The 26,637-nt window shown below is 37.1% G+C and overlaps 1 long non-coding RNA gene across 2 annotated transcripts; it reads right to left on the bottom strand.

Moving 5' to 3' along the window:
* Positions 1–9,267: 9,267 nt before the first annotated feature.
* LOC122180275 lies at positions 9,268–25,025 on the bottom strand. Of its 2 annotated transcripts, XR_006178980.1 has the most exons (5): positions 24,986–25,025; positions 22,018–22,066; positions 21,051–21,200; positions 13,687–13,825; positions 9,268–9,676 (listed from the first exon to the last, which is right to left on the bottom strand). It is a non-coding gene; the product is annotated as an uncharacterized LOC122180275 (long non-coding RNA). The 2 variants fall into 2 exon arrangements; XR_006178979.1 differs by lacking the exon at positions 9,268–9,676 and having other exon boundaries at positions 12,400–13,825.
* Positions 25,026–26,637: the final 1,612 nt, after the last annotated feature.

Here is a 26,637-nt window from a genome sequence, read left to right as displayed (position 1 = left end):
TACAGCTGAACACTGCACATATCAAATATTCAGTTCCAACCCAAAGCATGAGTCCTAAGTGCATATCTGATAAACTGTAAAAGCTTTCCATGACACAAGCTATCTACTTCTCTTACGGCTACATTAACTGCTAGATCCCATCTGCCTCTATATTTCATAAAGTCTACAACCACCTGGAGTCAGTTCTCTGAACACAGTATACCTGAAAATCATCCTATCTATATTAATTCTCCAAGCATGATTAAAAGCTTCAAAGCACAGATTAATGAAAACAATATTTTGTGCAAAACCTATAAAGTTGACGCTGGTGGGAAGCCAAGGCATTTTCAGCATTCACACCAAACATAGCTCTCAATATTAGAATTTTGCATCTAATCACTGCTTCATTTGCTCAGTGAACATAGAAACTAGAAAGGCAAAGACTAAAATTTTAAAAAGAGGCTTACACTGCATACAGTACTGCAGTTCTTTCCTCCATCCTGCATGAATGAGAATGTTTTTACATACAAAATATTTGCATTTACTTGCATTTGTGGTATAAAAGAAATCTCCTTTATTAGATAAGGAGTCCATTTAATTTATTCCTGTCCTTGCATATTTCTAACTTACACAGAAACACATGGCATTTCAAAGCAACCTTTCTGACTGCGGCTCCGACAAGAAGAATGCATCTGTGTTACGAAGGAATCAGGCAGAGACACAGGAATACATGTGCATAAGATAAAATGAGAAGAAGGTGTCTCAAATCTAAGATGAAGAGTGTTTAGGGACAAGAGGTCATTAGTAGAAAAAGTGACACTGACTGCTGATAGCATGCCCTATGGATGGAGCTCCTAGGCAAACCAGAGTTCTGATAAGTGCACTGATGTAAGGCGCTTGCAAAGTCACTGCTTCTCATTGCGTCAGATGAATCCAAACTGGGATATGAAGGACTTTGTCCTACATACACCTCCCTTTTCAGGTATCCCTCAATAGGGCACACTCATTAATATCTATCTCAAGTGGAATAGGAAGCTGTTTCTTCATTCCTCATCTTCCTGTCACTGTTTTCCAGTCCATATTTTGAAAACGTTCATCATTTTTCTTGACATTTTTTTTCCTATGTTCTTCTATTTAGCTCTTTTCTTGTGTAGCTTTTTGTCCTCTTGAACTGCTCCCACTGTCTCGTAAGAATACCTCTAGCAACAAGAGCAAGTTGTTGGTTAAAACCAAAAGTGATCACTACTGCATAAGGATCTCCTTAAGGTATGACAGAGAATACTAAACTCCAGGATTACTTAAAGTTGTACAAATATTTCTCGATGGTATTAATTGCTCTATCTGTTGTCATTTCTACATTATGCACAATCTCTTTCCTACATGCAGCATTTGAGACTTCCCTGTCTCACTACACAGAAAACTTTGAGACTTGTCATAAAAAAAATTCACTACTTTTGTAAAGATTTCTGTTGCATGAATAAGAAAATGGTTACTGGTCAGCACAATCCCCATTTTGAATTTGTGATATCCTACAGTAAAGCAAAGAGTAACCCTGATAATGCATTACAAATATTACCATTCACAGCTGCTTAAATTTGTCCTAGATACTCAACACACAAGACATCTCATGGTTAAATTACTAGAAACAATTCCGTGGGTAAGAATAATTTCCCTCTGCTCTATTGGTTTTGCCAAGACACTTTATTGCCTTTACCTGATAACAGATGAGTTTTGGCTGCCACTAGAACAAACACAAATGCCTCACAGAAAAGACATGGATAAAGACTTTCATGGGACCAATGGATGAAACAGTTCACCCTTACAATGGTTGAATATTTCAGACAGGAAACATTTTCTTACTCAACAACTCTCAGTGGTGCTTCAGCCAACACTAGCTTGAATACAAAAGATGTCCTCCAAGCTGCAATACGGTAAATGTAAGAGGAAGAGCAGCCAAAGGGCATCATTACTCATTTAAAGGTACAAAATGTTTCCTGCTTTTGCTAATAATTTGCAAAGTTCAATCTGCCTGTGCATTACTTTGGCTTTACTTTGCATGGAAAAATGAAGCAGATAAACAATTACACTTCCATTGGTTACATTTTCTGATTCCCATGCAGCAAACCCCTCTGCTGCAGACACAATACTTAAAATACTACTTTTCAATTGATAGTTTATATTTAAAGAGAAATAGTGAGAGCAAATCTATTGAAAACTTGCTCATTAAGTAACCAACAAACACATTCTGAAATGCTATTGGCCCTGGAAAAGGACTGCAAGCCTGGAGATAGACAACTGGAGAAAAGAAAGGTGGACTGGGAAGTTTAGACCAAAAAGAATTAAAATTTTTGAGAAGATGAACACAAGTGTGCTCTCTCATATAAGAAAGAAGCCCAGAGCGTAAAGCTTCTTTAAAAATCAAGCCAAAAGAGAATTTGCTTTTAGCACTGTCATTTTTGTCTTTATTTTTTCCATTTCTGGCATAAGAACAAATTTCTGAGAGATGCTTTTCCTACAGTAACTCATGTTCCAATCACATTTTGCTTTTTACTTTTGAACAGTGCAAAAGTGTATGTTGGCTCTGACCATCACAAGTTTAAAATAAATCAAATCCATTGTTCCATTCTAAAACTGACAAGGCACGCATATCAAGAGAACCAACACAGAACACAAACAATATATAGCTCAACTGAAAACATTTTATGTAAAAATACCATCTTGATATATCATATGATTTGTATGGCATTGATTCAGACCATATCTCCCCAGTTTACATAAGATGCTTTCTTGTTACTACTATCTAAACCCATAAGATGAAACATTAAGTTGCAAGCACTTTATGCTTCAACACCTACAGCAACGACCCATAAAACAAACTATGCCTCAATAGCAGATGTGCAAATCCCACAGTGTCTGAGTTATGACCTGAGTTGTGTTTAGCCAACCAGTCCCGTTGGTGTACCACAGGCGCCAGCACTCGTCAGTGATGAAGAACACGGGATGGAAAAACAGTGACTTTCTGATACATAACAGAGAAGAGCTGTAAGGCTGACAGGGTTATACGGAGAGGAAAATGCCTTCATTCCAATTTTGGGGCTGTGATTGGAAAAGCAGTAAGAAGAATCACACTAATGGCTGAATCCTTTGCTGGATTCCTGTAGTGTATGTTTTTCTGAAGATTTAACAGATAGTTTATCAATTGAGCTGGTAGCCTAAAACTAATTGCACACTCAGAACAAAAGTTCTCTATCCCCAAGGCAAGTGATCCTGTACCCTATACGAAGGGCTATGAGCACTAACATGCAAGTGCATCTACAGCAGTAAGGAGAGTGAAAAGCTGAGCGCAATCCAACAGAGGACATAAGGCTGAGCCTCTTCTGACAATCTGAAAGACTACTTTGGAACATGAAAAAACAAAGGGGGAACACTGCTGTCTCTCAAGCAACTTCACAACAAGGCTGTTACTGTGCACTGGCATCACATAGTTTACAAGAAAACTAGCAATACAGAAGGAAACACGAAACAGTTTTCTATCCTGTCTTAGAGAACAACTTTCCTTATTTCTGACTGGCTATTTTGCAAATTATTCATTAATCCTCCAATCTTCCTCTGCTTAACCACTTTATATCAAACAGGGCAGCAGAATGTCATGCACAGTGAATTCACACAGCTACGTTTCTAAACAAATGTTTCCTTCGGATGTTGACAGTACAGCTCTTAACACCCTGGTAGTGATGGAAGACAGCAAAGTTTGCTCTTCTCCCCAAAACACAAGTTATTTTGCAATCCTTCTCAGGTGTATTCCACATTGCAACGCTGAGGAGAGAAAGGCAGCAGATAGCCCCTAGCTTACCAGAGCACGCTGCTCTCCATCAGGTAGTTGTTATTTAAGCATCGAGAAGATACCAATGAGACTAAAGCAGAAACGTGAACGTGGGACTGACCAAATTACCTCTCGGGAGTTTGGTGTGTGGTGCCTCCGAAGGTCTATTCTCAGCCCTGGCTATTTTCAGTGAAGGCAAAAGTACCAGGTCGGCAACAGCGGGCACCTTACGGCTGGTTTTTGCAAAGCATTCAGCTCGTCTCAGCTCGAGACCCCCGGCATTAAGCGTTTGCTTCCCGTCCCCACAGGCGCACACATTTTTCCAAAACAGCACAGATGCATGTACCCCATGCAAGCAGGCAGCTCCCCCTGCAAGCCCCACGCCAAGTTGCGAGACCTGCTACTTAAAGGTAAAGGGAAAAACCCCAGAATAACTACAATAAATAAATAAATAAATAAACAAGCTCCGCGCCCCCACGCCGCTCCCGTCCTACCGCCTGTAGAGCTGGCCTCCTCCAGCTGAGCCGAGATGCTCTCCACCCTCCTCACATTCATGCTGGGAGGCGGGAGGCGCCCGGAACCGCGGCGGGGGAGCGCGGCAGCAGCGCCGCGCCGGAGCCACGGAGCCAGAAAGGGGCCGCGGACGGAGCGGAACGGTGCGGGCCGGGCGCGGCGGAGCGGAGCGGGGCCCCGCCTCGGCGGCAGCGGCACCTCCCCCGCCACCCGCGGCGGCGCGGGGCGGGCCGCAGGGCTCGGGGCCGCCGCCTCAGCCTGTGCCCCGCGAGGCCGGGCTCCCTGCCCGCCTCGTGCGCCGAGGAGGAAGCCGAGCGGAGCCCCCCGGGGAGCTGAGTCTATCGTGGGGAGTGCTCTGAGAGAGCCCGGGAGGGCCGCCCAGCGGCTTCACACAGGTGGTTGTGCATCACCTGTTAACGCCCTGTCTCGGTTGTCGGGACTCGCATGGTGCCGAGCCCTCGCGTTGGGGATGTTACATACCACGAGGGGTGGGGGCACGGGCTGGGGGCATCGCCACAGCCCACGGGGACTTTGGAAACAGCTCCTGTGGATCACGGCGCCTACAGAGCCAGTGCCAGCAACACCACCGGCTATCAGTGCAGAGCTGAGTGCGTATCACGCATCAAACCCAGTCCTCGCTTAGAAAACATGCTTTTTAACCAAATTATGGAAAATGGTACCATAAGATATGAAATCTAGGTAGGCACACATGGAGCAGAGAAACAACACCTGATGGAAGTTATTTGCCTGGGCCCTTTGAAGCAAATTCAGATAATCCCACTAAAAACAATGAGATGTTACCCTGTGATATCAGGAAAAGGTTTGGCTGTTGCACTTAAAGCAAATAGAAAATGGAGTTTTAAGAGACAGTCATAGCACCTCTAATTGTTAAAGACTTTCCACAACATATCATTAGAAAATGCTTTCACTACAGCAGCTCTCCCAGTTCATTTCTATGTGGAGAGCCCCTTGGTCTTTACTGTTGTTTTCTTTTATGCAAATAATAACTTGTTTCAGAAATTCCAGTTTTTTTGTTTGTTTGCATGCATTCCCTGACTATCACAGTCAGTTTTTCAAGGCAAATAAAGGTTATAGGTTTCACTACCTAAAATCTTAAACATTATTCTTGGTGACAGGACAAGGAGAAATGGATGCAAGTTACACCAGGGGAGGTTTAGGTTGGATATCAGGAAAAACTTCTTTACAGGAAGGGTTGTTAAGCACTGGAATAGGCCACCCAGGGAGGTGGATGAGTCACCATCCCTGGATGTCTTTAAAAACCGTTTGGATGTGATGCGTAGGGACATGATTTAGTGGAATATTGTCAGAGTTAGGATAGTATGGTTAGGTTGCAATTGAACTTGATGATCTTGAAGGTGTTTTCCAAGTAAGCAATTCTATAATTCTATTATTATTTTTGATACTTTGAAGATTCTTATAAACTGAAAGATAAAGGAATAATTTCTACACTGTACTGCCAACAAATGTGCTAGGGAAAATAATCCTATTCTCTATTGTTCCCTGGGACAAACTTATGTCACTCCAAAATGATGGAATGACTGAGACCTAGAACGGGCCAACAGAACTACAGTGTAGTTTAACTAGCCAATAACCACTCAGTGTTGTGTCGCTTCTGCCAAGTGATTTTTTTGTTTAAAAAAAAAAAACAAAAAAAACACGCATTGCTACAGGCTTAGGAAAGACAGTGAAGAGTTGACATTCAGAGTACTATATCTGCCACACATCATCAAAAAATTTCCCTTCTATTAGGAGAATCCTCAGCTATTCAGAATATGGCTTTTCTTCATGAGAGAAATTTGGAGTAGTCAGGAGAGACACCAGGATATGCTTTCATCATCAAGACTCAACCTAGCTGATTATCAAGAAGCTAAACTACCTAACTTGAATTCATCACAATTTTGCAAGTGCCCTTGTCATTTATGTGTAGTGTTTGGAGTGAGGCAGTTCTGACTTGCGGCTCTCACTTCCTTTTGTTCACTTTGCTGTACCCCAACATTTTATCAAAACTCTGTGAGTTATAAAAACAATCTAAATATACAGGAGCAGCTGGTCATAACAGAGCCAGCTTGGAAAAGAATGGTGGTAATGCATCAAAAATACCTTTGCAGTTGCCATTTAAGATTGATACAAGCAGAGAGAGCAGAATGTAATCTCTACAGCATCTGAGTACCAAATTTGTACAGAGAAGGTAGGGTGAGGATCCTTTATGATCAACTGTGTCTGAAGCAAGGGAAAGTGACCCAAATAAACTGAACTCTGTCCATAAATCTACATGCTTCTCTCAAGCTTATTTCCTTCATTTTTCTACTCTCTCTCTTTGTTGCCACCTACTTGTTCATCTCCTGTTCTTCTTGACGGGTCTTGCTTAAAATAATTTGATCGTTTTCCTCTGCCTGGGTTTTTCTTTTTTCTCTCTTAGGATTTAAAGAATTCCAATGGAAAATGTCGCTGACTTTCCTGAGCTTTCTTTTGAACTTCTCCAGTTTTTGACTGTTTAATTTTCCTCTCACATTCTAAATACCCATTTTCTTGTTTCACCACTGCTACCAGTGAAAGCTAAACGTTTTCATAATTTTTACTAATTACTTACAAATTAGGGATGCAATACTCAAAAATGAAAGCTTATTTGAAAGTATGACAAAATATAATTTCATGTAAATGAATACAATTTTCTGACTTCATAAACTATAGCAGCAATAGAACTGTGCAGATTTTTAACCACTGAGCATTTATGTTATGATAAGGATTGGCAATAGTTGCCATATATAAAGATTAAAGATGCAAACAATTTGATGCTCTGTGTAAAACACAACATAGTTTAGAATGTGCTGTTGGTTCTTTTGCCGTTTTGTTTTTGTTGTTTGTTGTTTTTTTTTTCCCCCACATTTGCTTTAAAGGGCAAATTTTTTTATTATTATTATTTACCAAACCTGATTCAGTTTCCTCCAATTAGCATGTCAAGTCCATGTATCTGCTCTATATAACATTCAGTAAAAACTGACATCAACTCTGATTTCATCTTTTCTATATAATTACATTTCAACACATAATTACATTTTTGTGAATATAAAGTTTCATTCTAGTTTCTATTTTTCAAAATAAATAATTTCTTCCTTTCTTTCTCATTTATTTCAGATTCTTCTTTAGAGCTAAATGGTGGTAAAATATTGCTCATAGATTTAATGGTACATATACATTAAGATTTCTTCTAGTCATCTATGATAACGTTAATCTTTTCTTCTTGACACAGTTGATGTAGCTTCCATCTTATTTCTTTAATTAGAAGCTGAATCAGCACATTTCTATTACACTCAAATATAAACTAATTGAAAAGACTTAACAAGATTATGATTCAGATGCCCAAATGAAGCTCTGATTTCCACAACTGTTTGAAATACATAATAAATTTAATTACTAAATTAGGAAGCTAGCCTAGGAATAAGGAGGCATTTTCATCCAAAGGAAAGAAAAATAAGAAACCTTACACAAGTAAAAATTATCCACCGTTATTTCTGCTGCTAATATGTTCCTATCAGAGATTTTTCTCCTACTTATTTGTGCAGATGTGAAAGACTCAGACTCAGTAGGTGCATACGATTATCCAAAGATTCTGTCCTTTCAGCCTCTTCTACTGCCCCACTGGTCCCGGGACATCCGCAAAGGGCTAATACAGTAGCTCAGCGACCCAAATTGCATTTGCAGTAAGTAAATGAATAATTTATAATTAAGCAGTTGAATAGAACCAGAATAAACCCCAAAAAATTCAAAGCACCTATCCGCTGAAGGCTTCCTGAGAAGCCATTTATTCTTGCAGTGCTTCCTCTGCTGGAGAATAGCCCTCCAGGTGGGAGCTTTCTCCTTCTTCAGAAGTTTGTGGTTTGTCATTCAGCTTATACTGCATGCTATTTACGATATTTTGCAAGAAGGTTAAGCAGACAACGAAACAGGAAAAAAAAAAAAAACTAAAAACTGAATCAGAATAATCTTCCTTCTCCAAAAAGCACTAAAATACCATTTCTACTTTTTATTCAGGCATGAGAAAGAAAGACTGCTCTCTGTGCAACAACAGATTTCTGAGAGTATTTTTGCTCTCAGAAGTATATTGTGTTTATTTTTAAGTTATATTGTGTAAGGATGCATCCAAGAAAAAAAATACACACATATGTTCTCTAAATCAGAAAACACTGTGTTGAGCCCATCCCAATCTAATGAAATCCAGGAAGGCCATGTGCAAGGTCCTGCACCTGGATCACAGGAATCCCAAGCACAAATACAGGTTGGGCAGAGGATGGCTTAAGAGCAGCCCTGAGGAGAAGCATTTGGGGGCGTTGCTTGATAAAAGATCCAACGCAAACTGGCTTTGTGCACTTGCAGCCCAGAAGGCCAAAATCGTATCCTGGGTTGCATCAAGAGAAGCATGACGGGTTCAAAGGAGGCGATCCTGCCCCTCTACTCTTGTGAGACCTGACTTGGAGTACTGTGTCCAGTTCTGGGGCTCTCAACACAAGAACATTGAGCTGTTGGAGCAGGCCCAGAGGAGGGCCACAAAGATTATCAGAGGGCTGGAACACCTCCTCCATGAGGACAGGCTGAGAGAGCTGAGACTCTTCTGCCTAGAGAAGAGAAGGCTTCAGGGATACATTATAGTGGCCCTTCAGTAGCTGAAGGGGGCCTACAGGAAAGCTGGGGAAAGCCACCCCCTTTTTAGAACAGTATGTAGTGACAGAAAAAGTGGAAATGGTTTTAAACTGGGAGAAGGTAGATTTAGACTAAATATTAGGAAGAAATTCTTTACTGTGGGGGTGGTGGAACAGGTTGCCCAGTGAGGCTGTGGGTGCCCTCTCCCTGGAAGCATTGGATGGGGCACTGAGCAAGCTGGTCTAGTGGGAGGCATCCCTGCCGGTAGCAGAGGGGTTGAAATTAGATTATCTTATAGGTCCCTTCCAACATAAAATATTCTATGATGCTATGAACTGCAATTTATCCATACTCAAATATTACAAATGTCTATGCTCTAAATGAGAAATCTCCCACACTGCTGGGAGTTCTCTGACACTGATGGGCATTGTGCATTGCTGGCAAGATGTTGGTAGTGGGGGCAATGTAATAGCAGCCTCTGGGGAAGGTCAGAGGCTGTCGATGTTCCACTAATTGATGAAGGAACTGAGGCTCAAGAAGGATGCTGAGGCAAAGTACATCACAATGGTCTGCAAGCCCGCGGATAAAGTCCACAACAGAGCAAAGGATATGAGTAAGAATGAAGCAGCAGCTGTAGAAAAGTAGAAAGAAGGAGCAGCAGAGAGGCCCCAACTTCCTACAACCTAGTCCATGGAGTACAACCTGTAGCAAAAACAAGAGGAGGATAAGAAGTATCTGGAGTGTATCTGAGCATAGTAAGTAGGGAAGAAGTGCGTCTTCCTTTACTTTTTAAACATTTCTCTTTTGTTTCCCAGCACCCAAACCAAGTAATTAACTATTTATGCTGTTAGTCAGTAAATTAGCATAAGCTCCCCAAGTTTGTTTTTCCCCTGCAAATAATTGCCCAGTGACTTTCCTGCCTTTATTTTCACCCTTTGTTCTTCCCATTTCTTACCTCCCTCCCTGCCATTGCACTGTGGGAGAGGGATAAGCAAGCACATATGGGGGTTCTGGTAAGTCAGCTGGATCCAACCCACCACAAGGTGGATATGAGGAAACCCAATATGCAAAATGAGATTGTAAGACAGAAAAGCTATTACTGCTAACAGGTAACATGTCCCTGACACAGAGAAGCTTCTATATTTAATATCTCTTTTCAGTATCCAAAATTTTAGGGAATATCAATGCTTTCAGAAAAAGTAATCTTGCATATTGTGAGTTTTGTGCCTATTAATCTCAGCCATAGCATTTCTTCAAAAGAAGTGCAGTGTGTATCCCTAATTTTGCGTGGAAGGAGACAAGGAGAACTGGCAAAAATTGCCTGTTACTGTTATTATACCTTGTTACTGAAAAGGTGAGAGGAAAGGGCAAGAACCTACTTTCCTTGAAACTCAATCCATTTTTTTAAATTAACAGTACGTAATAAGTTCTCTAGGGGTCAAAAGCAACTCAATTTACCAGAAAGAAGTAAACAAGTCAGAATTTGTATGTGCTAACAAAAAGAGAAAACAACCATTAAAGAGCCCTCCAATTTACTCTTTGTTTACAGGTATAAATCTGCCAAGATATGGTTTGACTTCTTTGTTAGGGCTTTTAAAACAGAACTCAGGAAAGCAGGTCCCACTCTTGATTCACTGTCAAAGGAAAATAAGAGCTTGCTTCCTTCAGACCTTAAACTTCAGTGTTGTGGTTTTTTTTTCTTTGCTGCTGTTGTTTCTGTTCCTTGGCTTCACTTCAGTTCGCTGCAGGTGACTGGAGATGCTTGGTTGCTGAGTGGCAGTATTTAGATATTTCACTTTTGATTTGTGAGACTTTTCTATTTTTGATCTCATGTTTTAGCTCTGATTCATCATTTGTAATAGTCACACTGCAGATATTTTAGAAGGAAGCCACTGCAAACTAATGCAAGGTTTTATTTTTTAAAACTGTGTAATATTCAACATGACTTTGATGACTCTGAGCTCAGAGACTTCCTTGTCTTAATCTGTATCACATAATCTAAATTGCTATTGAATTGTTTGTTGTCATTATTAGACTGTCACTGAAGTTATTTCATTAGCAGAACTGTGTCAGTATATTATTTCATATTTACATAAAGGTCATGTAAAATAACAGCAATGCAGTTTTTAAGCACTTCATTCTTAGCCTGGAAGATAGCAAAATATTTTATAAGGAAAAGCATACAGGGAGCAACTTCACCTGCTCCTGAAATGTAGCCAGCTTCAGAGGAAACACAGCTGAGAAACAATGCATTACACAGGTGTCTGTTGAAGAAAAATACTGGCACAGTATAATTCAGCAAGCCTATTTTCTTTATGTGGAGGCATCTACAGTTTATATATATAATTTTAAATCGATGATAGGTTTAAGATCTCATGTGAAATAACATGTGCATAGTGATCTGCTCTAAGCTCAGAAGAGAAAAAAATAACTGCACAAACAAAAAACAGCAACAAAACCCCACAGCTGACCCTGGCATAGAACAGTGCCCAGACTGAGACTGTTGAGAAGTCATGCTCCCACATTTTTTTCTGGCGTTTTTACATTCAGCTGTATTCCTGCTTCACATTGCTTTTTGCCTTTCACTCTCATCAGTAAACTCTTCTCCCATTCTATTCCTCTCTCCATTCTTTCCCTTTCCTATTTATCTTGCACATGATTTCTTACAAAAACTAACAGCAGAAAGGATAATGGTTTTTATGTTCAGCTAGTGGAAATCAGAGCATTAGTGCTCTGTACAGCCAGCTACAGAATGTAACTGAATGCAGTGCTTCATATTTTCCATTTTTAAATCTAGATCCACAGAGCTGCCAGATTATAATGTTTTAAGAACAAAAGTTGAGGGTGTGCTAGCTAATTCAAAAGCCAATTCATAGAATGTCAAACAATCATTATAACACAAGCATAGAAAATTTCAGTTCACCGAGTTAAAGCATTTTGGTTCCTACAGTATTTCTAAGGAACAAAGTTACTAAAATTATGGTACTAATGATTCATTTATGGAAATATGGAAAGACACCAATCTCATACTTTGGTAGTGCATCTAAAGGCAGATATGAGGCGAAATTCTCTTTACAGTGGCAATAATACTCTTTTTTAAATGATCCTAATTATATATGAAGACTAAAAAAGCCTGTTTGTACTCATATAAAAAAGTCCAAGAGGGGATATTGATGCTGTAAAAGTACATCAAGCAGGTAAGAGTCCAAGTGAGGGGGAATAAAAACCACAACACCTACTTTAGCTAAAGGTCAATGTTGGCACAAGAACAAGTGACATAATCTGCAAGTTTAAGTTTTGTATTAAAAAGCTGCTAAGCATTAAAGAATTCAAGCACTGAAACAACATTCAAATGAATGAGCGGAAAGGCAAAACAAATGTTTCAAGGCAGAGCTTGATTAGTCTGAATTATATGATATGATAGCTATGATAGCAGAGAGCTGTATGATCATAAATCATATATGTTTTCCTTTCCTTAACAAGAAAAGCCCTTGAGCATAATACCAAATTTATAATACAGCATGGTTCATGGAAGAAGGTCTACAATATTTATTGCAGAGATTACATTACAATCCATAATAACATGAGCCTCTGTCATAAATGTTAATCCCTTTATATAATATTCTGAAAACTTACAGAACATAACATAATAATTTTTCATATTTAGATGATTGTTATGAGGAAACTGTTCTCTGTGGCCAGTGGTAGAGGGTCATCACAAGAGAAAATGACTTAGCTTGCAACAAAAATAGGTGTTAGTATTTGAGGGAAATTTTTTAACTTCTAAGGTAGCCAAGTTGGATGAGCTTGAAGGAAGGTGGTGGAATCTCTATCATTAAAAAGCTTGTTTTAGCTGTTGTATAGATAACCTACTGAAGAAAGTCTAGAGCTTTTGATCCTGTCACAGCACAGCATTATTACAGACCAAGAGAGGAATGATTTCATCTGTCTATATGTACCTCTGTGGTTCTACAATTTAAAAAATAGTGCTGATTTAAGTGAGAAGATAATTTGGCCTGAAATTGAAATACTACTATCTTCTCAGCTCACCATACCCTTTTCTACATAAGTGGTACTCCTTGATTGTTCAGATTTTATTCTAGGAAATAGAGGTGTATTTACTGAATTTAAGATGCTTTGTTTCTTTATTTGCATACCTAAGTATTCTGTTGTCATGGAAATATCTTCTCTGAAGTCCTTGAAGACCAGTTCTCTTGCTTCAATTCTATCTCAAATTTTCTGCATCAACTAATTTTTATTCCTACTTCAAGTTTTCTATATATAAACTTGTTATGCCTGAATGATTTAGCTCATCATTTGTCGAGCCAAAACATCAGACTGTCTGTCCACAACAATAGAAGTTTCACTTCAGACAAGTGTATTAAGTCTAGTACAGTGCCATTTGCTGACTACAATGAAACCATTTTTTAAAAATTCTTTCAGGGAAGAAGCATACATGCTGATAAATGATTGTCAGCTCAGCAAACAAGAAAGAAATCCCAGTAAGTATGAAATGGTAGAAAGGATATAGCTATAAAGAAATTCAGATAAAATCACTAGAGTAATCACAGTACAAATACTTTGTCTATGCTTCTACATTGGTTGGAGAAAGTCTCACAATCTGTTCTGAGAGCTGAAATACTTGATTAAGGCAAAAAAAAAAAAAAAACCATCTTTCTTTCTGCATAAATGCCAACCTGACAGTCTCTTACTTTTCATCAGTTGCAGTCCAAATATGTTCAGATGTCTTCAGTGATCAGATAAAATGAAGAGATCCTGGAAGGTCAGGCTGGGACTTAATAACAACATAATTCCATTGGCTATGACTGGAAGCTTGGAAGCAAATAGTACCTTTGATAGAAAAAAAAACAAATGCTTAATATGCCTTGAAGGACAAACTGTTTAAAGAAGCAGTCCAACAAACTAACAAGCTTTGGTCGCAAACAAACTGGAGGGATTTCAGAATTTAGTTCACACGGTGCTAATCTTCAATGAAAAGTCCTACACCAAAAAGGAATAATCTTAGTCTCTGAGAATCTGAAAAAAAGGCACACTTGCAACTTAATGGTCAAGAAGAGGCAAAGATCAACCTTACAGTTATTGACCAAAGTCCTCTAAGGGCAAATATATACTCTCAATGGAAAATGAAGGAATATATCTGCCTTACTACCCAGTTGTTTTGCCAGCTAGCAGACTCACTGTCATCTTGATGTTCAGCTAAATTGCACAGCTGCCACAGCTCCCTCAGAAAGAGAATAATAAAATCTTCTTTCATCAGGAGTTGGAAATGCATATATAAAGCATGCTGTATCTGCATGCAGCAGCAGAACTCACCTTTTTTTTTTTTCCTCCCCCAACAGCTTCCCATATGTGCATATAACTTGATTAATTAATGACTAAAGCAGAACATAAAGCAATGTCACTGATCATATTTATTTATTATTAAATCTATAAGGCAGACTTCTATCTCTTAGCTGCTGTCATCAGCTTTCCCATCCTCTCAGTTTGATCCACTAGACTAGGCTAAAATCCAGACTGTTAATTACTTTGTTCTTTTACTGTATAATTTTAACTGTTACAGATCAAGTCACTTAGTGGAATTTTTTTTTCCTATAATAATGAAAAAATACCACCACAGTTAACTTTGACTTACAATTGTGGGTCTGTGTTCTTTCTAATTTATTATTATGAAAGGACATTGTAGTGAATAAATACAAATTTTTATAATTACAAAGCTGTCTTTCTTAGTCTTCCATTTTTAAACAATAGATACGTATGTATATATAAAAAAGGTTACCACCACTTCGCCTATCCTCTTTCAATAAATTCTTATTTAAATGACTCTTCCTACTTTGAAAGTGCATATATGCACTTTATTTTTACACCTTCCAGAAGAGTATTGAGATCTTAAGAACAAAAAGATTTATTCTCAAATACGTCCTCAGTGTGCTCACTTTTAAAGTAATGCTCAATGTCAAATGACTAGTACTATCTATTAAGAGCTTGGTAGTAACACTGTTGATTATTCAAAGACATGAAATTAATTCCTACCCCTGATCAACAAAGCACAACATTGTTTGAAATGCCGAAAGCCTGAAATTAATTTTTGTTTCTCCTTTCACATGTGTGTAAAAAAAAAAAAATCACGTTATCACACTTACATGCTCTCCTCAACAAATGTAACATTTTACAATATGCTAAACATTAAATTGACTAAAATCTCAAAGATCTGTCTGTAAGAAGATTATCATGACCTCTATGATAAAGTTTACGAGCGCTGTCTGTATTAGATGTGACTCTGTTGATTTTGAAATTTGAAAGATGTGGTTTGTTAGCAGCTATGAAAGCTTACACTTCCACAAGAGTGAGTTGAAAAGAGAAGGAATTACCAGATCACAGACTAGACCGATATGCAATGGCCTCCTACTTTGTTCTCACACAATGTTAGCTCAACAAAAATGCCTGTATGAGTCACAGATAAAAGCAGTGCAGAAAAAGAATTTATTGCCAAGAATTAACTTGGAAGAGCCAATGAAGTTAAACATTCCTATATGCTTACTGTATTTTGGGGTCGCAAGAAAACTCACACCATTCTCAGTCAGTTAGATGATTTAGATTGGCTTCTACCACTCTTTTGTCACAGGAATCAAACTTAATCCTAAATTGGCAGTTTTAATTCATAGATCTACCGTGCTCTTGGGAACACCAGAACTTGAGTTTTCTGAAATTCATGCCACCTCTTACGAGTCCTGTCTCTACAGTAATCATAGAAAGTATTTACTAGTTTTCCTACATGAAGTTATTAGGATTGAAAAAGAATTTGCACTTGCACTGCATTCAAGATTTTCTTTCATGTATCTTGTTTACCTCTCTTTTATTTTCCTCCCTTCCTTCAATACGATTCTTATTTAATTATCATAGAGGCAGAATTGTTCAGTAAATTATTCATTGAGTCTGTTCAGTGACCGACTACTATCACTCAAAACTAGCTTGACAAGATGAGGGCAAATATAAACTCAAGAATTGCGAAGGATCCAAGATAATAATTTTCAGAAGTGATATGTACTGTGACAGAAGCAAGGGGTAGGAAGTCAGGAAACCCTAGCCTTTGACCACTTTCCAGCTTTTCCTGGCTTATAAGAGAACATAACTGTATGAGTAGTGAGGTACTGAAAAAATTTGTCCAAGAAAGTTGCAGGTGCCTCATCCTTGGAAACATTCATGCCCATTGGATAGGGCCCTGGGCAGCCTGACCCAGTAGGTGGTAACTAGGAGGGTAAGAACAGGATGATCTTTAAGGTTCCTCCCAACCTTAGCCATCCTATGATTCTATGATGACATGGAAAAAGAATCCTTACTCTCAGCTTCAGTCTAACTTTCATATATGCCAGCAACAAAGGCAGACCACTAGGATTGTCTGCTTCTGTTGCATTTCTCTCCCATTGTGGTTTAAACACTTTGGAGACCCTTTCAGGGATATCACATCCTTTGGCTTCAGGGAAAACTGTAAATAATCAGGGAAAACTGTAAATATTCATGCATAACATTTTTTCCCAGCTTATGCCAAGTAGTCCTTAACAGGACTTGATCCATGAAGCTTCAGGGTATAGTGAAAAAAATAACTGGCTTATTGTCATAAAAGGCAGCATTGTTAACTTCCATGTTACTCCTATTTCATATGAGCCTGAAGGCACACAATTAGTCACAACAATGCCTTGTCACATCAGGTTTTTTCAGCTCTGTCACGAAACTAAAAACCAGTTTCTGGCAAAAGCATTTTTTTCTCCATAAGGTACATTTTGAGGCTTCTTCTGAATCCTACCCAATGAAGACTGCTTTATGAATGACAACTATGTATAGAAAAGATTGTCACTCTCATTAGGGATGATCTCCCCTAAACCACCTACTGTACATGAGTTCTTTTTTTGATTGGTAGAAGTTGTGACTGCAGTGTTGAATCAGAAATGAAATTACAGGCTTGTATTCTTTAAAATCTGTTAGATCTTTTCATCTTCTCAATCCTATTTTAACAAGAGAAAGATGGTCTATAGAATAAATTACTTTTTAAATGGCATATGTGCACATTTAATACTATTAGGGCACAAAGTATCAGACTAAATGGAAACAGAAATGGAGATGGGAAGTTGCTGCCATGGCCAGGGCAAGTGAGGTCAGGAAATAAGAAGGAAATTCATTCTGCTAAGTCAAAGGTCTATGCAGCAAATATTGCCAGGAACTGTGCCGAAGTCAGAAACTGGGATAGCAAAGATTAGGTGGGGAGATCAGGACAAGGCTGACAGAATTGAGCAAGTAGGACATAAATTTAACTAGGAAACAAGTTTAACAAAGGCAAAATAAAAAAAAAATAAAAAACACCTTTACAGTAGTCTTTAAAATCTGGCAAGTTTTGGTAAACTAGCAGTCAGGCTAACACTAGCTTCAGCTGTCAGGGTTTATCAAGCCTTCATTCCCCTGTGGCACTGACTAGCAAAGGTAAAAAGACTGCTTTGACATGCGTATCATGATGTATTGATGAAGATGAAAAACAAATCAAACAGGAGACTGCAAGCTTGTGGTGGCTATATAGCAACTACACCTTTTCAAATTAAAGAATACTTAGAAGCATAACTAGCTGGAAATAACTGTATAACCAGCATAACTGCTGGAAATTGTTTTGTTTGACTTTGTTTCTTTAGTCATATACACAGTGAATTGTTATCAGTAGATTTTCATGTCATGATAGCAATAACAGGAGATATGAAGCATCATCTGCCACATAGTATAATAACATTGCCAAACCTGAAAATCACAAGGAAAAATAGTCTAGGCTAGACAATGCCAAAAATGAACTGGTTTAAAAGTATTTGGTGATCTGGGAAGGACATGAGCAAACACAGAAGTACTATGGTCTAAGTAGAAATAATGCATTTTCTTTCTCAGGAAGAGTCCTAGTCCTTTATCTTAACAGTTGATGAGTCTCATCTACCTATTAGCCTTACCCGATGGCCTGTTTTGTCCAAATATTGTATAATTCAGCTATCTGCCAAATGGCAGATATTAGATGTTTTTTCCACTATTAACTAAGAAATATAGTGGTGATATATTCCTTGACCAATACTGTTGACAAATTAGGAATCATATAGAAATAATGTTCTGGTACAACCTTTCCAACATCAGGTATCCAATATTCATGACCTTGAGAAACAGTATAAAAAAAAAATCAGAAGGAACTTTTGCTCAAAGCAATTCCATCTCCAAAACACTGCCAACATTTCAAAAATCCCTTACAACTAACAGTATGAGACAAACAGAAGACATAGCACGAAATACACTGTTTGTAGTTTTGCAAAACTGTAAAATACAAATGCATAGGTATCAGAATATTGCCTAAGGGATGTAGCTTCCTGATGTAGCTACATGATGAAGCTCCTGATGAAGCTGATGTAGCTTCCTGAAGAGAAGACCTAATAGTGTCCATCAATTACTGACCTAGGGGTCTACATGGCAATCCCTAGTCATTTCAGAGTAGGCAATATGAATTATTTGAAAACTTATTTGATACTAAAGGGAGATTCAGCATTTGTTTCTAAGTATGCCTGTGTGTCTTAGAAACACACAGCATAAGCTGTATCACTATCCAGCAAGAAAAAACAAATCTTTGTTACCACTGTATCAGACTACTTTCCAAGTTAAAAAAAGTATCTATAAACTTAACATTGAAAGAGAGAATTTCCTCTGTAACTACTTCTTGCTATGGGAATTCACTAGCATTTTATACAGCTAATAAAAACATAGGCATGTATTGTAGTGTTTAGCATTTGTAGGATGAAAGATATTCAGTGAAACAGTTTTTCCATAGTTACTAATGACACAGGCCCTGAGATTAACCACATCTGTTCTGTTTTTAAGATCGACATGCAGGGTTTTAGTTTTAACTTGCATTGAACTGTCTGGACCAAAAACCATCCTTTGGTTTTAGGGCTCAATTTTTTTTTGAGCTATTTCAGATAGCAATAAGAAAAAGCAGCACAGTTATTAATAATAACTCAACTTCGCTGACAGACAACACATTGCAAGACAACTTGTTGCCATAACTGCCTGCAACATGCTGATTCAAAATGAGAACATTGTTATAATTGTGCATTATCATATACTTTTGAAGAGATTGAATTCTGAAATAAGTGTAAAAATTTAACAATCTACAGAGTTACATGTACAGCAAAACATAACGGCGGATGCAGTAAAATCTCCATTTATGTCAGATAAACCAGTAATAGGTATTGGAATGACTAGTAATTTTCAGGTCTAAATGCATTAGAAAATTACATCTCTGGAACAGTAATATCCAAATCCCTAAAATTAATGCTTTTTTTTTTTTCCCTTTGAATATTTCTTTTCACCTGGATTACTCACTATAAAAAGATATTTTAAGGTATCAGAAGCAAACAGATACCTTACTAATTATTCACATGCCTTATAAATTAAGTTAGTCTTACTCAGAGGATCAACTAAAAGGATTATAGCTCAAACCTGGATTCATTTTCCAATCCTGACAGATCTTACTTTGTCTCCTTATCTGTAAAATGAAGCTAGTTTTGAATGAAAGCACACGAAAAACCAGCCTCTATATTTTTCATGGAACAGTCCTGCTGGGTATTTTTGAATATAAGACAAAATTGTTATTAGGCATCTAAAGTACAGCACAGAGGGCATTGTAACATAATGCCAGCATGACAAAGCCAAACATACCACTCAAAAAAAAATTCTTTTAGCACTCTATTCCATTTTTTGAATAATGAAAAACTGTTATGAAAACAGAAGTCCTCCTGATTTGAGTAGATAAATGGGCTTCCATAAAAAGTGTCTAAGTTTAAGAGTCAGTGGTAAATAAAAATTAAGTCAAAATGAAACCATCATTTTTACTCTTACTCATTCCAAATGGAAAAGAAAAAAAGAAACTAACCTATCATACTGAAGCCACTTCAATGGAAAACATGACCCTTTATTACTATATAGAAAAACCTAGACATCGCCAATGAACTTGCATGTTTTTCAAGATAACCGTAATACAAAAGCCATTATAATAGCTACGTACTCATTTATTCTGTATTTGGAGAATGACTAATTTTTTACCATATCTCAAGCTATAGAAGGGGAGAAAAATAATTTCACAGAAAGATCCTAAGGTGTTGACAAAAATTCCCCATTTGCAAGGAACTTTGTAAGAGGGATGAGGTGGAGTGAGATTCTGAGTTCTGTGGTAGCATTTGCCGTGTTTCTGCATATGAGTGCACAGGACTGAAACCGTAGGTGAGCAGCATAGATGGATAGCTGTCATGGCAAGGGTTATTACCCAATAAAGGACAAATAGAATAAGCACAGAGACTTCTATACACACAAGGCAGCAACAACCAAATTCTTTCTCCATGAATGAGCTAACCTAGCCTTAGGCATGACTATCTACCAAGATATACACAATTTTAAGATGCAAGTGTAGATACATCAGTTTGATTTGCTGCTGTCCTCATAGAATAGGGAACTTGCTATTATGTCGTTGCTCAAAGCTCAAAGCAAAGCTTGATATTAGTTTAACTAAGACAGACTAAACAAAGATTCTGTGGTTTTATTTTCAGCAACACAACTTAGTGCTTAATTCTACTTTACACACTCTCCTGGCTAGATACAAACTGATATAGTTGTTATGAAAATGCTTCCTTTTTTTTTTCATGTCAATTATTTTGAGGTTATATATCCTATGTCCAGAACCTCTTAAATGCAGAAAAAAATTGTTCCAAGTCTTCAGTCCCTGCAATCCTTATTCCCATTGTCTCACTGCTCTCTCTGTAAGAAATGGTTTAAGACTGACAGCCAATGTAGCAGAATTAACGAAAAGTGAATGGAGGTATAATGGTGGTACTGATCGACACCTTTAAGTTATAATCTTGTCAGTCTTCTTCCAGACAATACACATCTAGAATACACATCAGAACACTTAAGAGAAGCATTTTGGTGCTACCCACTTGTGGAAAAAAAAAAAACCAACAACAAAAAGAAGCACCAAGAAAACCAACCAAACCTGAGATGTTCTTCTTGTACATGAACTTCATCTTTGGCTGAGTCACAGAAGGTGTATACAGGACTGCTGAAGAGTCCAGCATGAACACACTGTTTCTGTTGTCAGGCTGGTAGAGACAGGGTAGCATATTTCGATGACTATGTCAGGCAGCTGCAAACATGAAGCCCACAGGTGTACTTCACCAGGAGAGAAAATAAATATGTCCAAGGTTTTAATGAGAAATTTATGAGGGATTTGTGTATTAAAGCAAAAGTAGAACTCTTATCCAACAGTGACAGCTGAACCACTGTGGGAGTGAGGTCAGTACCTCTCTGAATAGATAAAATACTGTAATAAACAAATGCAACTCATTAGTAAAAAAAAATCTAATTATTATGTTTAAAGTTCCATTTCACCCTGCTTATACGTTTGGTCTTAGTTACCACAGAAGAATTACCTTACTGTAAGCAGTTTAAAATTATTTGGATAAATTTTATTGTAAGAACAAAGGCCTTACAGTCAAAACAAATTGTTCTTTACCATAGATATCAGAATTATTATAGCATTTTCAAAGAATGAGAATTGTGACATCAGAATTCAGTCAAACAGTGTTGTCACTAACAACTTCTGTCTTACTAACTCTAAGCTCAAAATAGAAAAACAGAAGACTGGATTAGGCTTTATTTCACCCATATGTTTTAACACCACTTCTGCTGATACATAAGGATTTCTCCTTTCTTCATAAGGAAGCATCAATCTTTTCACAACTATAATTTAAGTTCTGTGTTTGTTTAGTTGTCATAGTGGTAACAACGTACAACTAAGTTGTAATTCATTAATTTTCAGTTGACTGGAGTTGTAGGAAAGACTTCTCAGCCAATGCTAACAGTTTCTTTCCTCATATGCCATATAAAAGAAAACGTGACTTTCTAAAGTATAAATGTAGAAGATGAAGGGGTTTAATATAATATTATTTAACAACTCTTACACCAATATTTTAGTCCAGCTGTCAAAGTCAAGTTGCTCTAGTGCTTTTCCTGAAAATGAGATGAACAATTATGAGAATGCTTGCTCCATAATGATTGCTACAATTAGAAATACATCAACATTTTCTGTAGAAAGCGTAATAAAAACCTTCTCTTTATCATAAGCATGTAGTAACACCATATGCTTCCAATATCTTTTTCCCTTTCCTCTTGTAGCCTAAAGCCTGTGTATTTTTTCTTCATGCTCACGCTTCACATGCAGTATAGTATGATCTTTGCTTTATTAAACATGAGAGTTGTTTTCCCTTGAAGCTAAAACAATAACACTGTTGGAAAATACTACCAATGTGAACTATCCCAGACATCTCATTTCTTAAGATAGCTGACCATTTCTAAATACTTTGGAGAAATAAAAAATGTTTTCAAATGGAATAAAACTGTGAACCATAAGTAACACAATCCGCGTGTATTTAGAAAAAATTAGAAATATTAGCAGTGTAACTGAGTGAAAAGAATTTGTTCTCTTGATGTTGACAAACACAACCATGGAGTTAATGATAAAAGCAAAAAATCTAATATGATAAAATAGGTAAATAAATCCAAATAAAATGCATGTGCATTTTAGTGCTTGAAGTTGCAGTGCTATAAGACAATTTTGAATAATGGTTTCACTAAGAGAAGAAAACTGTTCATAAGTTAGCTAATGAGCTAACAATCAGTAGTGGATTGCAGAAATACAATTTTGCTGCTCCCTCTGTTAATCAACATACAAATTGACTTAATCAAACTGCTAATGAAGACCTATAGATATTATAGCACAGAGCATTTAGTTCATGTTAACTTTTAAGACATCATACAAGGCTTTCTTCCAGGCACACCCTATTCACAGTGATTGAATTCACAGTGTTCAAAAACATTGAGAAGAACCTGAAAATCATACTGGGAACGTTCCCTATCTATTACACTCTGATACATGATTACAGCTTCCCTCTCTCTCCACAGTTCAACATAGAAGTGTGTCAGACCTTCAACTGTCCTTTTTTTTTTCCTATTTTTTTATTTTTTATTTCAGACTAGAAATTGTTACTCAAAAAACCAAAAATTTGCCAACAAATAATATATATTTGAACAGACACTCGTGACCTTTTCTGCACTAGAATAGAGGAAAAAAGCAATTATTACTAGTTCTTAATACTGTTTTCAAATGCTCCTACTGCAACGAAATCTTAGTTTTCTGATACTTCATGATTCTTCAAGCGATCCCTACATTACTCAAATTACTTCGGACTTTTTATTTTTTTAATATTTAAGTGCTAAGCCACAAGATTAAGTTTCACCCCTTCCTAAATTCAGGTTAGGGGACCAGCTCACTGAACATAGAAAGAACCCCCCCCCAAAAAAAACCAACGTAAGCAATAACTGAATTATAGTAGCTGACATAGTATCACTATCAGTAAATGTAAGTATGGAGCAGCCAAGATAGTTTGTGTGATAAACAAAAATTCCATTTGTCAAAGTAAAAGTAACAAGAAGAGACAAATTCATCAACTCCGCAGAAATTAAATAATCCTGCACAAAAACATTTTCATTAATTTGCAAATGTTACGCAGAAAGAATAGAGACCTAAGAGCCTCAGTATACCAAACAAATCCTCAGCAAAAAAAAAACAACCAAACAAAAAAAACTCAACTCCTGGCTTAGCATCATCAAAGCACAGCTTGCAGCAGCTGCTACCAAAGTACTTCAATCACACTTTAACGAAGAGCATCTCCTAAGCCAGCAGAGCTCAATTTTTATCCATGCAAGAGACAGAAAGTGATTCCACAGTCCTGGCAGATGCAGTACTCTTCTCATACTAAAGGGGGCAAATTATTATTACCTGCCAACTTTCTACCCTGTATTCATGTACTTCCATTATTGTACATAATACCAACTGGAAACATGCAATATTTGTTTTGACTTGTATTATTTGATTTGGCATATAACTGAGAGAGAATAGACAGAATTATTCACTCACTTTCTGAATTTAGATATCACTAATGAAATCAATGCATAGTTAACAAAGTGCCAAAAGTTACCATTTTGTTCACAGATAGCTTAGAAGTGTCATCACAGAACTTAACTGCATATCTATCTATCTATATACATATATAGTAAAGCTCCAGCCATCTTCCTAGTAACATTTTGTAGGTGCTTTTTTTCACCAGTCATGATATGAAGTATACTTGAGAACTGTAGCTTTAATGATGAGGCCAGAGGTGTTCTGTATGCATTAAAACACTTCATTGATAAACTATTGGCAGCATCTGTGATAAAAGCTAACTTTAGAACAGTCTCATACTGTCTATGCTATAGTATTTCCTATATATAATACACACTAAACTCAAACCCTTGAATATACATTGCTTTGTAATAATTTACCAGTAGTGCACATGTGGAGAAAACAGAGTGGAAAAAAGAAGAGAAAATATACTAGTAGGAAGTCTTTTCTATTTGCATTCTGCCCACCAGAATAGGAAATTGTACTAACTTCCTAAAGAAAATTCAAACTAATATTTTCAGAGATTGTTAGATCTGTGTGATATTCTTCCCAAAGCATATGCGTTGCAGACATGGAACATTACCAAACAAATAGGTAATAACTCCAGCCAACCTTAACTTAGGAGAAAAAGAAGCACACAGAATGTGGGTGCAAATAAATTTCTTTCTACGTTTTCAAACAGATATCTCATAAGCTGTTTCTTGAAGACATAATACTTTTTAAAGTGTGACAAAATGCATATCTAACAGCATCTATTAAGCTGCATTGAATCAGTGCAAGTTCAGCTGCATTTTAATGAAAGAAGATATAGAGAAGTGTATACAGATAAGTGTATAATCAATGAATGTACAGACATTATAGTTACAAGGTATACCAGAGAGCTTAGCTACATAGTTATTACACCAAAGCAGAAAAGACAGGACACTTACCCGTACCCTGAGCTCACTTATGAAACTCCAGCAAAGCACATCTCCAGAAGAGATCCTTCCCCACAGGCAGTCAGCTCTTAAATGGGTCTAGGAGAGGTGCAGCCAGGCTCCACCACTTCCGGCAGCACAGGTGAATTGCCTTCAGCTGTGCTCCTCTGGCTGACTCAGTGCTCGCCTCAGGTGATCAATCAGAGGTTCAGGCCGTGATTCAGCAGTTCCCATTCAATAAGCCGTTATAAAAGCAAATTGTTATTTTTTTTTTTTTTGTTATTTTTTTTTGTTTGTTTGTTTTTTTGTTTTTTGTTTTTTTTTTGTTTGTTTGTTTGTTTTTTTTTTTAAATGCCGTTCTATCAAACCTTTTAACTGACTTACCTGAGAAAGTACTTCACGTGACACAGCCACAGGCATGAAAATGTTTTGTAGCTGGAAGTGATGGTACCTATCACAGTTCATTTACCAATTTTGTCTAGACTCTGCAGACTGTAGTTTGAAGGCTTTGCTATAACAATCAATTTGAACAGCTTACTACACACGTAAGTCTTTCCTGTTAGAATAAACTTGCTTATGCTAAAGTAACAGAATGGATCTGTGAAAATTCAAGATGAGCATTGCCTCTTTTCAAACTTTACATTTTTTCACTGACAGCAATTAATACCCAAAAACATTTTCTTTGAGTATTTAAAAGCAAAACAGAAATTCAAAAGAAGACCAGCAGCTTTAAAAATGTTATTAGAGAGAATTACTGCACTAGTGTCATTAAGCATATGTTCTTTCTGCTATCTAATGGCTTTGTTAATACAGAAGGAATAGATTGAAGTGAAATTGCCTCTCTTAACCATTTTCATTTCCTAGGGAATTTGAACTCCTAATGCAGAAAGTAATAAATTACACTTTTGGACACTTCTCTTGAGCAAAATCTATACTCAGTGTGTTGAAACATATCTGGCAATATATAATTAGTTAGGATCACAGTAATTTTGGTGCCTATTTTTCATTCTCCTTTTACAGAACCTGAGCAGTTTGGATTTTTTTAAAGGCATTCTTCGCTAGACAAAAAAAAAAAAAAAAAAAAAAAAGTGTTTTTGTGTCTTTTAATGTCATTTTTTAAATAGAAAATTGTCTATTATATTTAATAATGAATTGTATTCTGAAAGCCATATTTCTTATGTGTCTAGAAAATCACTCATTTAGGTAATCAATTAATAGACAAAATTTGAAGTTGTTTATAAAAAATACAACATTAAAATTATGTTAGAAAATGTTGTGATTTTTTTCTTGTTAGCTCACTGGCCAGTCTTGAAAGGGTGAAATTCTCTTATCTACATCAAAAGCATCCATTTCTCCTCTCTCTGTTTGTTCTGCTATTATACATAAATTAATGTTCTGTTTATACTTAGTTTCTTGATTTTAATTGACCTCCTAAATACAACCAAAATTATTAAGATGAATGATGAAGTAAAAATTAGTAGTTGTATGAAATGTTTGGACTGAAATGCAGGTATCTACTGCTTCTGTTTTTCAGGAGATGTTAATTGGCTCTAGACTTGTGTAATTCTGATAATCATAGCTTACAAGTATTTCCAGTTTTTAATTTCCTCATTGCTAATGTAAATGAACACACAGTTCTGAGTATGGAGCAACATCCCAGTTTG

Source organism: Lagopus leucura, unplaced genomic scaffold (assembly GCF_019238085.1).
Source record: "Lagopus leucura isolate 7727_CA_CO unplaced genomic scaffold, USGS_WTPT01 Super-Scaffold_100004, whole genome shotgun sequence".
In the NCBI taxonomy this organism is placed as follows: Eukaryota; Metazoa; Chordata; class Aves; order Galliformes; family Phasianidae; genus Lagopus; species Lagopus leucura.
The sequence above is the reverse complement of the archived record's forward strand: the minus strand, read 5'-3'. Positions and strand labels throughout refer to the sequence as shown.